Source organism: Salvelinus alpinus, chromosome 16, assembly GCF_045679555.1.
Source record: "Salvelinus alpinus chromosome 16, SLU_Salpinus.1, whole genome shotgun sequence".
Taxonomy (NCBI): domain Eukaryota; kingdom Metazoa; phylum Chordata; class Actinopteri; order Salmoniformes; family Salmonidae; genus Salvelinus; species Salvelinus alpinus.
The window spans coordinates 22,394,395-22,408,391 of NC_092101.1; the positions used below are offsets into that span (position 1 = coordinate 22,394,395).

Consider the following 13,997-nt stretch of genomic DNA (forward strand, 5'->3'; position numbering starts at 1 on the left):
TAGGAACGCATGTTCATTAAACTATTGAGGCTATTTAGATGCTCAGTTATTAGAACAACCTAGATACCAATGCTGTATAACTCCTCAAAACAAAGCAAGAGCTCCATTTATTTTCTTAAAAACTTCCATTTGTAAATGTGGTCTACATAATGTTGTGGGACAATGTGAACTCAACTGTGTTTTATTATCATAGAAGTCTCTTAAGTGTTTTATTTTGCAGCTGATTTTATATCATTCAACCCAGAGTCTTCCATTGGAGTGGTTGTGACTGTAATGTTAGCTGGATGGGCTGAGCCTCACTGCGAATAACTTAAATCACACTTCCCTGCTCTTAAACCATGGGGCCACAGAAGAACTAAACATACAGTACCCTCAGATTCAGAAGGAGGATGAGTGAGTCATAGGCATGAAATGGAATTGCGGCTATTAAACCCAAATGTGAGTTGAAGGAGAGAAAGAAGTTTCGGCTGTGAGTGACAGCAGGCAGCATCAGTGTTGTGATGGAGACATGTCTATTTTCATAAGCTTTATCCTTGAGAATACCAAGCTCCACCTTATGATTTATGCCCTTCTGTTCACATTTGTTTGGTTGCCATACCATGGATCTCCCTTTAGACTGCAAGCCAATGGCATGATCTTGACTGTCCAGTTAGGGCTTGGATAATGAATTCCTCATCATGGTTACCCTTGATCTCTAACTTATATACTAAAGCAGCTTCTAGACTAGAGGATGGTCCACCAGCAGACATGCCATCATCATCAAAGATATGTTACTTAAGAGTACCTCATTATGCAAACAATGAAAATCCTCAATTATTGAAAAAAGATCATTATGAATTCATGTTTAATCATTGCATTTGAGTGGTTATTGCATATGGCATTGACTAATACAGTATTCATGTAGCTCTCATGTAGATATTGTTCTGCTCGAGATTGGAAATTTAACTTAAAGTACTTACTGTAGTCATGTGTACTTTACTTATTCAATATTTAATTTAATTATTTTCCATTTTATATTTCCCTTGTTGCTCCTGTGTGCTGAATATGGGCTATATACACACCTGCATTTCTAAAAAACAATGACGTGTCATTTTGTACTGTACAGTACACATAAACCATGTAAAGCAATCCCCAGGCATGACTCAGAAAGAACGCCCAAAACTGAATTCAACTACAAAGTGCTGTCATGTTAATCTTCTTCTCAGCCTCTAATACGGTTCCCTTTCAAACACTTAATCAATCAAGTAAAGACAGGAAAATAAATATTAACTGTTCATAGTTTGAAAGTCCCTGAGGCAAATGAGAGTATTTTCTCTCCTTAAAACAGAAATGTTGCTGCATGCTTTCCCAGAGGTAATCACCTATCAGTGAAAACGCAGAGGCATTTTCCTTCAATTATATTGCATACATCCATTTTCTTTCTCAACACATTTAATTATCCTGTAAAATATTGTTTTAGTTATAATCAGTCAAGATGCTTTTTGGAGTGTGGTTCTCTAAAATGGGCTTCCAAAGTGGGCAAGTGTTAAATATTCCATATTAATGAGCCCAGAGAGGGCATCGCTGACTACAGAGTAGGCTGGGCAGTCTAAGGTGAAGATAAGTTTAGCCTGACAGCATGTAATCTTAACCCATTGTCACGATTGTTATAATGAGTGGACCAAGATACCGCGTGGTATGTTTCCAAATTCTTTATTTTGAAGAAAAAACTATAAATCGCAAAACGAAACGTGAAGCTACAATAGTGCTCACAGGCAACTATACATAGTCAAGATCCCACAAAGCACAATGGGGAAATGGCTGCCTAAGTATGATCCCCAATCAGAGACAACGATAAACAGCTGCTTCTGATTAAGAACCATACCAGGCCAACATAGATATATAAATCACCTAGATATAACCTACCATAGTCACACCCCGACCTAACCAACATAGAGAATAAAACATTCTCTATGGTCTCTATGACACCCATGGAGTCATGGTTTCTCCCAGTTTCACTATGCTGCATCAAAGAAGTCTGGTAAAGCAAGCATACAATATGGTAAGCAACAATACCCCAGTGTATTAACAGCACATTCACCCTTCCCTTGAATATAATGTGTAACTCTCCCACCCACACAGTAGGTAAAGTGATGAGTAATCTCCTTTGCAGCTGTGCCCCAGCCAGGTAAACACTGTGTGCATAAAGATGACCACTCACACCAACCACTCTGCCCTGATGAGTAAATGTCACCTCCCACCATTCACCCCCACCCCCACCTCCACCACCACTGCATGTCCAGGTAAACAATGACGTGCCCCTTCAGATCCTCTCTGCTGCCAGCCTTGTGACTGGCCAGGGCAGCTTTAGTGTAATGAGTGGTGTTAGTGGATTCCCATGGCAGACGGGGGCAACCTGATGAAATAAGGCTGCCGGTGGGGGAGCCATGCACAGATTGAAAGTGGTTAAATCACAGCTGGGTAGCCGTGCGGGCGGATCAATGGAAAGAAAGTCTCTCTCCCTTAGTTCCACCAGTGAGCAGCATTTAAACACGCCAAGCTCAGACGCAATCACTTTACCTAATGTGCCTCATTCGTTTTAGGGTTGTATAGGCAGTAGCTGGGGGAGACACAGCAAGCTTCATCACAAAATGTATTGTATAGCTCAGATGGTATAGTACAGAACATAAAGGACAATTTGCAGCATTTTCCTCAGAGTGTTTGTGACAATTAGAGCAGAGCAGCCATCTTATATTTGAATATTCATTTTTAGATTAAAGCCAAATGTTACTAATTTCCCTTTCTCTTTTTTTGACCAACTTGTTATGTAGGTTTGTCAGTCAAAACCACATGCATGGACATTGACTAATTTCTAACCCCCCCTATAGATGGTTAAAAGGGCTTACATAAGTTAGTTAGTGAGCGTCTGGATCTGTTGTGTCTATCCCACATAACACATGTGACTCAGTAGTCAGGTGGTGTCACTCAACTGAGTGAATTTCATCCTCCCTCTCAGACGAAGTCAGTCACGATGGCAACCAGATTCACTTACAGTAGTACTGTAGCTTCAGCCACTCAACTCAATCATGTTAGAATCCTGACCTCAAGACAACTTCAGACCTCAAGACAACTTCAGACGCAAGAAGCAGGCTGGCCACAGAGCCAAAATAAGCAACATACTGTATATCCTCTCTCTGAATGAGGTTGACAAAAACTGGAGAACACTAAATCTAATACAAGAGCATCAGAGAGGTTCTATGTGGGTGTATGTTCTATAGGTACCTATAGATTTCAAAGGTAGGTAAGCTTTATTTGTGGTTAATGCTTGTGTGGAGTACTGCACTACACTGCTCCTCCACTGACTCTAACCAATGCACATAGGCCTACATTTGCCAATAGTAATGCGAGCACAGTCAGCCGGACGGTGAGCGCCTCTAGAAAATTCAAATCAAATAGTTTATTGTTCACATACACAGATTTCAGATGTTATGTAGGTGCAGCGAAATACTTGTGTTTCTAGCTCCAACAGTGCAGTAATAACAAATATTTGTATAACTAACCCCAGATTGACCAGAGCCTGTCATTTCCAATGGGAGCAAAGTAATCATAGTGGGCAGAACAAGTAAGGAGGTGGGCCGAGCCAAGTATGAGCTAGTGAGATTCTATTGGCGCATTCAAGCATTCATTTGCATATTAACGTTAGAGAACTCAGACTCTGTGAATTGCTCGTGTGCAATAACTCAATTCACCCTTGCACTCCTTCTAAACAATGCAGTCCATTCTGTCTGTTACAGAATTTAGTTTGTGGGGGGGATGGGGGAATTGCAAATAGTCTGGGTAGCCAATTGATTAGCTGTTCAGGAGTCTTATGGCTTGAGTGTACAGTCGTGGCCAAAAGTTTTGAGAATGACACAAATATTAATTTTCACAAAGTCTGTTGCCTCAGTTTGTATGATGGCAATTTGCATATACTCCAGAATGTTATGAAGAGTGATCAGATGAATTGCAATTAATTGCAAAGTCCCTCTTTGCCATGAAAATGAACTGAATCCCCCAAAAACATTTCCACTACATTTCAGCCCTGCCACAAAAGGACCAGCTGACATCATGTCAGTGATTCTCTCGTTGACACAGGTGTGAGTGTTGACGAGGACAAGGCTGGAGATCACTCTGTCATGCTGATTGAGTTCGAATAACAGACTGGGAGCTTCAAAAGGAGGGTGGTGCTTGGAATCATTGTTCTTCCTCTGTCAACCGTGGTTACCTGCAAGGAAACACGTGCCGTCCTCATTGCTTTGCACAAAAAGGGCTTCACAGGCAAGAATATTGCTGCCCGTAAGATTGCACCTAAATCAACCATTTATCCGATCATCAAGAACTTCAAGGAGAGCGGTTCAATTGTTGTGAAGAAGGCTTCAGGGCGCCCAAGAAAGTCCAGCAAGCACCAGGACTGTCTCCTAAAGTTGATTCAGCTGCGGGATCGGGGCACCACCAGTACAGAGCTTGCTCAGGAATGGCAGCAGGCAGGTGGGAGTGCATTTGCACGCACAGTGAGGCAAAGACTTTTGGAGCATGGCCTGGTGTCAAGAAGGGTAGCAAAGAAGCCTCTTCTCTCCAGGAAAAACATCAGGGACAGACTGGTATTCTGCAAAAGGTACAGGGATTGGACTGCTGAGGACTGGGGTAAAGTCATTTTCTCTGATGAATCCCCTTTCCGATTGTTTGGGGCATCCGGAAAAAAGCTTGTCCGGAGAAGACAAGGTGAGCCCTACCATCAGTCGTGAGTCATGCCACAGTAAAGCATCCTGAGACCATTCATGTGTGGGGTTGCTTCTCAGCCAAGGGAGTGGGCACACTCACAATTTTGTCTAAGAACACAGCCATGAATAAAGAATGGTACCAACACATCCTCCGAGAGCAACTTCTCCCAACCATCCAGGAACAGTTTGGTGACGAACAATGCCTTTTCCAGCATGATGGAGCACCTTGCCAAAAGGCAAAAGTGATAACTAAGTGGCTCGGGGAACAAAACATCGATATTTTGGGTCCATGGCCAGGAAACTCCCCAGACCTTAATTCCATTAAGAACTTGTGGTCAATCCTCAAGAGGCGGGTGGACAAACAAAAACCCACAAATTCTGACAAACTCCAAGCATTGATTATGCAAGAATGGGTTGCCATCAGTCAGGATGTGGCCCAGAAGTTAATTGACAGCATGCCAGGGCGGATTGCAGAGGTCTTGAAAAAGAAGGGTCAACACTGTAAATATTGACTCTTTGCACCAACTTCATGTGATTGTAATAAAAGCCTTTTACACTTATGAAATGCTTGTAATTATACTTCAATATTCCATAGTAACATCTGACAAAAATATCTAAAGACACTGAAGCAGCAAACTTTGTGGAAATTAATATGTGTGTCATTCTCAAAACTTTTGGCCACGACTGTAGAAGCTATTTTGGAGCCTCTTGGACCGAGACTTGGAGCTCCGGTATCGCTTGCCGTGAGGTAGCAGAGAGAACAGTCTATAAATAGGGTGGCTGGAGTCTTTGACAATTTTTAGGGCCTTCCTCTGACACCGCCTGGTATAGAGGTCCTGGATGGCAGGAAGCTTGGCCCCGGTGATATACTGGGCTGTACACACTACCCTCTGTAGTGCCTTGCGGTCGGAGGCCGAGCAGTTGCCATACAAGGCAGTGATGCAATCCGTCAGGATGCTCTTGATGGTGCAGCTGTAAAACCTTTTGAGGATTTGAGGACCCATGCCAAATCTTTTCAGTCTCCTGAGGGGGAATAGGTTTTGTCGTGCCCTCTTCATGACTGTATTGGTGTGCTTGGACCATGTTATTTTGTTGGTGATGTGGACGCCAAGGAACTTGAAGCTGCTCCACAACAGCCCCATCGATGAGAATGGGTGCGTGCTCGGTCCTCCTCTAACGATGTACGCTGAGAGTCGGGAAGCAAGTTCAGGGAGTGAATACATTTAATAAATAAACGAACATGATCAAAACAAGAAACATGAATAGCTCACCGACATGAAACAGAAACAGAAACAATAACACCTGGGGAAGGAACTAAAGGGAGTGACATAAATAGTGCAGGTAAACAAGGAGGTGATGGAGTCCAGGTGATTGTCATTAGGAGCTGATGCGCGTGACAGGTGTGCGCAATAATAAACTGCCTGGTGACCTAGAGGCCAGAGAGGGAGCACACGTGACAGTACTCCCCTCCCCGACACGCGGCCCCTGCCGCAGGACGGCGACCAAAATGACGATCCCGAGGATCAGGAGCGGACTGGTCACCTCTGCTGAGGCGTGGAAACCTGTCGATCCGGCTGAGGAGCGGGAGCATAGTAACCTAAAGTGCCGGAGAGAGAGCATATGTGACAGTACTCCCTCCCCAGCGCGCAGTTCCAGCCGCAGGACGTCAACCAAAGGGACGATCCCGGGGATCAGGAGTGGACCGGTCGCCTCCGCTGAGGCGCAGAAACCTGACGAACCGGCTACTCCCCGGTTGCTTTGGCCGAGGCAAGGGAACCTGTTCACCCAGCTGAGGCATTGGAGCCTGTCGAGCCAGCTGAGGCATGGGAGCCTATCGAACCCGCTGAGGGATGGGAGCCTGTCGATCCCGCTGAGGTAAGGAAACCTGTCGAGCCAGCTGAGGCAGGGGAACCCGTCGAAGCAGGGGAGTCCGACAAACCGGCTGAGGCCTCCCTTGTAGCTCTGGTACAGACACCCGGACCCGACATCACCTCCAACACAAAAACAAAACAAAAAAACACTCCCTGATGCTTCCCTTTGGTGAGGCGTTATTCTATAACGATGTACACTGAGAGTCGAGAAGCAAGTTCAGGAAGTGAATACATTTAATAAATAAACAAACATGAACCAAACAAGAAACACGAATAGCTCACCGACATGAAACAGAAACAGAAACAATAACACCTGGGGAAGGAACTAAAGGGAGTGACATAGAGGCCGGATAGGGAGCACACGTGACACCTCCTTTTCCTGTAGTCCACAATCATCTCCTTTGTCTTGATCACGTTGAGGGAGAGGTTGTAGGTTGAGATAAACTTTTGTTATTGACCAAATACTTATTTTCCACCATAATTTGTAAATAAATTCAATACAAATCCTACAACGTGATTTTCAGGATTTTTCTTTCTCATTTTGTCTGTCATATTTGAAGTGTACCTATGATGAAAATTACAGGCCTCTCTCATCTTTTTAAGTGGGAGAACTTGAACAATTGGTGGCTGACTAAATACTTTTTTGCCCCACTGTATACACTGGAGTTGCTTAAAAAGACAACATTGAATGTTGCTGAGTGGCCTAGTTACAGTTTGGACTTAAAACAGCTTGAAAATCTATGGCAAGACTTGAAAATCGCTGTCTAACAATGATCAACAACCAACTTGACAGAGCGTGAACAATTAAAAAAATAATAATGTGCAATTATTGTACAATCCAGGGCCCAGATTCACAAAACCTTCTTAAGAAGAAATTTCTTCTTAACTGCCATTTTTTCCTTAACTATAGACTTACGAAGGAAGTTAAGCAAAGTTGCTATTCCTCAAAAAGGTTATTGGAAATGTTCTTGTGCTATTTCTTATATTTCCTTTTAAGCAAAAAGTTAAGAAGAAATTTGAGTGTTGAAAATACAATTTTGGGATTTGTTCTTAATTCCAAGATAGCTAAACCCTTGTCTTAAACTCAGGCTAGTGAGATAATACACTCATGAAAGCAATTGAACATGTTTAATTCGCTCACAAACGTAATCTGAACGTTTCAGTATTGATTATTTTAAACCCAATAACATGTTTTTGAACAGTAATCTCAGTAGGAAATATGCTAACATGATTTCCATTGCTAGATAGATAGTTGGTTGTCTAGCAAAAAACATCTTAAGATTCGTAATAAGATATTTGAGAAGTTGGTAAGAAAATCATTAAATCTTAAGATATTGTTGAGGAATTGCACTTATGAACTTCTTTTTTTTTTGCGTAAGAAGTGTTTTGTGAATCTGGGCCCAGGTGTGCAAGGTGTGCAAGGCTCTTAGAGACTTACCCAGAAAGACTTGAAAGACAACACATGCCTTCTAAACTTCCGTGGCCAGTTGAATTTAGAAAATGCTGGGTTAATAAATTAAAGAAATATTTTGCTCCATGAAGTAATCTAACAATGTGTACACCGTCATCTTGTCTATTTCACGTGGGTAACGGAGCATTTTCTAATTAAGCAATAAGGCCAGATGAGGTGTGGTATATGGCTAATATATCACGGCTAAGGGCTGTTCTTAGTCACAACGCCTGGATACAGCCCTTAGCCGTGGTATATTGGCCATATATCACAAACCCCTAAGATGCCTTATTGCTATTATAAACTGGTTACCAACGTAATTAGAGCAGTAAAAATAAATGTTTTGTCATGGTATACGGTCTGATATACCATAGCTGTCAGCCAATCAGCATTCAGGGCTCGGACCACCCAGTTTATAAATTCAAATGAACCACCTGCAACTAGCCATGGAAGTGTAGAAGACATAAGTTGTCTTCCAATTCAGGAATTGAGGAAGTATCGTCAATTAAAGCTTGGTCTCTGTGCTATGCTTTACACTATCTAAGTAACAACAGCTATCACCCGGCTGGAATAATGGGAATAATGGTCTGACTAGCCGATGATTTAATTGCCTTCTACAGGGCAGAGTTGCAAGTGGTGACTGGCGAGTTGCCAGGAACTGAGGTGTGTTTGAAGAAATTTGCGCGCCGGAACGTTACCTATTTTTTAATGCATGTGCGCTACTCTGTCCTTTTACAGTTCTGTCCATTTGTCCATTTTACAGTTCTTAAATGTTTGTCAATTGTAAAAAATTAAATGCTCAACATTTTGATTTTAAATTATGGGTTAAAATTGATATAAGAAATGCAACATAGGAAAGAATGCTGAAAGAATATAAATGTTTAAAATGTTTATCTGTTTCTGTTTCCTGACTCACCTGTTGTATTAATTTTCCAGGTTCAAGGTGGAGCTATATAAGTGCTTGTAAAACAAAGGGCAGTGTGGCTGAGGCCAATTTACAGGCCACAGCTACAGTAATATCTTTTGTTATAATCACCTTCTGGCGAGGTTGCCTATCTGGGCATAGTGTTCTGTTGCCCTTATTCGTGACTACATTTCATTACATTGAGCCATTGGACGTCCCCTTTAGCCTTGAGAGGTAAATGTCCCAACTGTTTGATGCTGCTCGAATGCGCTGTCTAAACGCAAATACGCTTCGCACGTGATACAGTTTGAAAACATTTGGAACTTAACTTTCATATAAGCAGGAAATAATTGTTCAATTATACAAAGTTGCTGCAAACCTTTTGCCCTATTGCTCATACAATATAACTTACAAGAGAAAACTAAAAACATTCCTGTTTCCACAACTCTCCTTCATTCCACTACATCAAAACCTTCTAGTCGCCAGTGTCATTCTAAACTGAGGCCCTAGGTCTCTTTCTGACAATGCCATTCAACAATATCCTTCCTGCAGCCCACTGAGATGCTCTCTTGCTTTAAGACCATCTCACAGACATCCTCCCATCCATAGTCCAGACAGGCATGGCACAAATAAAAGAGAGATAAATTAATAAATGGAGGGAGGCGAAAGTGGAGCAGAAATCCCTTAGGTCTCTAATTTCTGGGACGCACCATCAACATTACTCACATGGGGGTGATGCAAACCCACAGATCCCTGCTCCACGCTTATTATCACAGAGATTAAGAGGGAGAGCGGGGGGAGCACAATCCATACATCCCATACATATAGCCTATGTTTGTCACAGCCGGTCTCCGGGTGGAGGGAACAAAAGGGAAGTCACAGTGGGTTGTGACTAAGTGCACCTGCAGGCACATCCGGCAGAGCGTACGGCCACTCATAGATTTATTCCCTCACCTGCCTGTAGCGTCTCTCTGTGTCTTTAGTCGGCTTTCTGGGGTAAAATGCACTGGCAGTGAACCTACAAAACACTGCCCTCACGATATGTTTACAGTACTTTATATGTATAATAATATATTTTCAATGCATTTTCAGTACCTACAGTTGAAGTCGGAAGTTTACATACACCTTAGCCAAATACATTTAATCTCAGTTTTTCACAATTCCTGACATTTAATCCAAGTAAAAATTATCTATTTTAGGTCAGTTAGGATTACCACTTTATTTTAAGAATGTGAAATGTCAGAATAATAGTAGAGAGATGGATTTATTTCAGCTTTGATTTCTTTCATCACATCCCCAGAGGGTCAGAAGTTTACATACACTCAATTAGTATTTGGTAGCATTGCCTTTAAATTGCTTAACTTGGGTCAAACGTTTCGGGTAGCCTTCCACAAGCTTCCCACAATAAATGGGTGCATTTTGGCCCATTCCCCCTGACAGAGCTGGTGTAACTGAGTCAGGTTTGTAGGCCTCCTTGCTCACACACACGTTTTAAGTTCTGCCCACAAATGTTGTATAGGATTGAGGTCAGGGCTTTGTGATGGCCACTCCAATACCTTGACTTTTAAGCCATTTTGCCACAACTTTGGAAGTATGCTTGGGGTCATTGTTCATTTGGAAGACCCATTTGCGACCAAGCTTTAACTTCCTGACTGATGTCTTGAGATGTTGCTTCAATATGTCCACATAATTTTCCTGCCTCGTGATGCAATCTATTTTGTGAAGTGCACCAGTCCCTCCTGCAGCAAAGCACCCCCACAACATGATGCTGCCACACCCGTGCTTCACGGTTGGGATGGTGTTCTTCGGCTTGCAAGCCTCCCCTTTTTCCTCCAAACATAACAATGGTCATTATGGGCAAACAGTTCTATTTTTGTTTCATCAGACCAGAGGACATTTCTCCAAAAAGTACAATCTTTGTCCTCATGTGCATTTGCAAACAGTAGTCTGGCTTTTTTATGGCGGTTTTGGAGCAGTGGCTTCTTCCTTGCTGAGTGGCCTTTCAGGTTATGTCGATATAGGACTTGTTTTACTGTGGATATAGATACTTTTGTACCTGTTTCCTCCAGCATCTTCACAAGGTCCTTTGCTGTTGTTCTGGGATTGATTTAAACTTTTCGCACCAAAGTACGTTCATCTCTAAGAGACAGAATGTGTCTCGTTCCTGAGCGGTATGATGGCTGCGTGGTCCCATGGTGTTTATACTTGCGTACTATTGTTTGTACAGATGAACGTGGTACCTTCAGGTGTTTGGAAATTGCTCCCCAGGATGAACTAGACTTGTGGAGGTCTACAAAAAAAATTCTGAGGTCTTTTGATTTTCCCATGATGTCAAGCAAAGAGGAACTGAGTTTGAAGGTAGGCCATGAAATACATCCACAGGTACACCTCCAATTGACTCAAATGATGTCAATTAGCCTATCAGAAGTTTCTAAAGCCATGACATTTTCTGGAATTTTCCAAGCTGTTTAAAGGCACAGTCAACTTAGTGTATGTAAACTTCTGACCCACTGGAATTGTGATACAGTGAATTATAAGTGAAATAATCTATCTGTAAACAATTGTTGGAAAAATGACTTGTGTCATGCACAAAGTAGATGTCCTATCCGACTTGCCAAAACTATAGTTTGTTTACAAGAAATTTGTGGAGTGGTTGAAAAACGTGTTTTAATGACTCCAACCTAAGTGTATGTAAGCTTCCGACTTCAACTGTATACAGTATTACTACATGCTAAATTGGAGAAAACATGCCACCGTCTCTTTCTGTCAGTGAGAAACTTTCCTACTAACTGTAATTTATCACATCTGTGGTCATCTGACCCAAAGAGCTGTAACTTGTTGCACAAGGTCATATCTAATGGAGTGAATTAATTGACTGTTATTAAGTTTATTATGTTTGTCCATCAATGGGGTGAAAGGAGAGAGGTCTTCTACCTCACAGACGCCCACACGGTGTCTGATGTGTCCCATTCACATCCCACCAACTTGCAGCCAAGGAAACATTTGTATAAGTAATCTTGGTTTACATTTTACAATTTCGAATCACAAGATGGATTCAATTGGAAATGTATAATCTCTTTTCTCTCTGCAGAGTCATAACATGAAACTGAAGTACTGACAGTACCTAAGCACGCCTTAATTTTGAGAATATCCCGTTAAAATTAAACACTGTGGAATGAGGGAAAGCTATATTAAATGGATGTCTAGTTTTGTAGAAGCCCAGGGGGTGTCCTGTCATCCCAGAATGCCTCACACTGGCCTACTTTGGTATTTCTGTTCCTGCATTTTGTCACTGCAACAGAGTGAGCAATGAGGCCCTCTCAATAAACCAGTGAGTATAGCCTATCCATAAGTCCAAGAATTTGAAAAATGCATGGAAAGAACACAGTCAGTCCTATACTGAGAGATAAAGAAAAAGAAAAATGCATCAAGGTCTAATATCACATCTCCTCACAATGAAAGAGGAGCACAGGAATATCATGAACAAAGTCAATTCCAGTTTTCTGTGGAGTAATAAGGCATTGTCCTCAATGTTTTGTTTTGTTCGGCCCCCATGTAATATCATGTCATGTAATATGGATTTAGGAGCAGCATCCCATCAAAGCAGTGAGCCTCAATTGCTTTTATTGCTATTACTGAGACCATTAAACTCACCTTACAGCGTGTGGATGGCTTTATAATACTGAGTCAATGTGCTGAACATGAGTTTGCATTAGGGCCTTGTCTGAGAGGAGAGCATACAGACGAGACACATTGTCTCATCTACACAGTGTCTTAAAGCAGAGCGGGGCCTCAGGATATTTCTTGTTTTGTCAAACGAGAGGCTCTTAATGCCTGTGCAGTGACTGACTCACTGACCCTACACTTGTAAAAGTTTACCTTCCTACAGTAACAGGGTCATAGTACTGTAGTCTTCCATTATCATGTTAGGGAGAGGAGATGCCGTTAAAATATGACCAGTCTGACTCTCCCAAGCAGGGTCCAACTCAACCATCCTCTGTTGGGTCTTGTTGAGGTAGCCCTGGTGCATAACTTACTGTAAAACCATTGCATTATCCATTTTTTTTTTTTTCCTCTCAATTACCTCCAAAACACACAGCAGGCTACTACTCTCTAACTCAGATCCATTGGTCTTTAGTGCCTTACTTCCTTTCCCATTGAAATACTCAGCCTTTTCAGGATGTCTTGTTTGTAGTGATCAAAGCATAAAACCTCATTTACTTTAGATGGTGTGATTCAGGGTTAGGGTCTAATTAATAAGTTCAGTGCCCATTGATATAAAGTAACTATGCTTGTGTTCATTAACCTAGGCTACAACTCACCATGGGTTTGGAGGGGCTAAAGAGAGAATGGATTAGTATGAGCGCATAGCAGTGAGAGGGCACATGAAGGCTGAGGTGGAAATGCCTGGATCTCTCTCTCTGCTGTGGTGGTGGTGAGATGGTGTGATGTTGAAATGAACAGACAGAATGTTTTATTTGTGACTTCACACAGAGAGGACTGAGCAGTACTGCACTGCCTGAGTGGGCTGACAACCAGGCATGCAACACAGAGTTGCCATGGAAACTAGAAAAGGCAAGGAGAAAAGTGCAAGACCATAGATGAGAGGAAAAGTTCTGTCATTTTCCCCTAGAATGTCGACAGTGCAATGTAAACTGTATCTAGTCTCTGTATAGCATAGGGTGAATGTCAGTAATAAAGCTTATTTAGTCCTTCCTTGAACTATACTGCTCAGTATACTGTACTACACAGCCAAGGTCCCTAACAGTTGGTTAACACTTTTTTATCTGCTTTTTCAATCCACCAAGACAAACTAAAATCTAGAAATTGATTTAGCCTGAAACGCTTGGTAAGATGAGAGCTTGGTCTAGAGTTGCAACATGTTCAGGCCAGTGATGTGAATCCCCTGGAGGTGGCTTTTTGAAAAATAATCACACAAGTAATATTTGAAATTCTTCTTACACGGTAGGTAGGTGGTAACCTCCCTCAGCTTGGTAGTTATTAAATGGACTTAACCCAAAACACCAAATATT

The 13,997-nt window shown here is 42.0% G+C and overlaps 1 protein-coding gene across 1 annotated transcript in view; it reads right to left on the bottom strand.

Moving 5' to 3' along the window:
- LOC139541147 (leucine-rich repeat-containing protein 7-like) overlaps positions 1-13,997 on the bottom strand; it is a 234,853-nt gene that overhangs the window by 189,534 nt on the left and 31,322 nt on the right. The window lies entirely within an intron of this gene.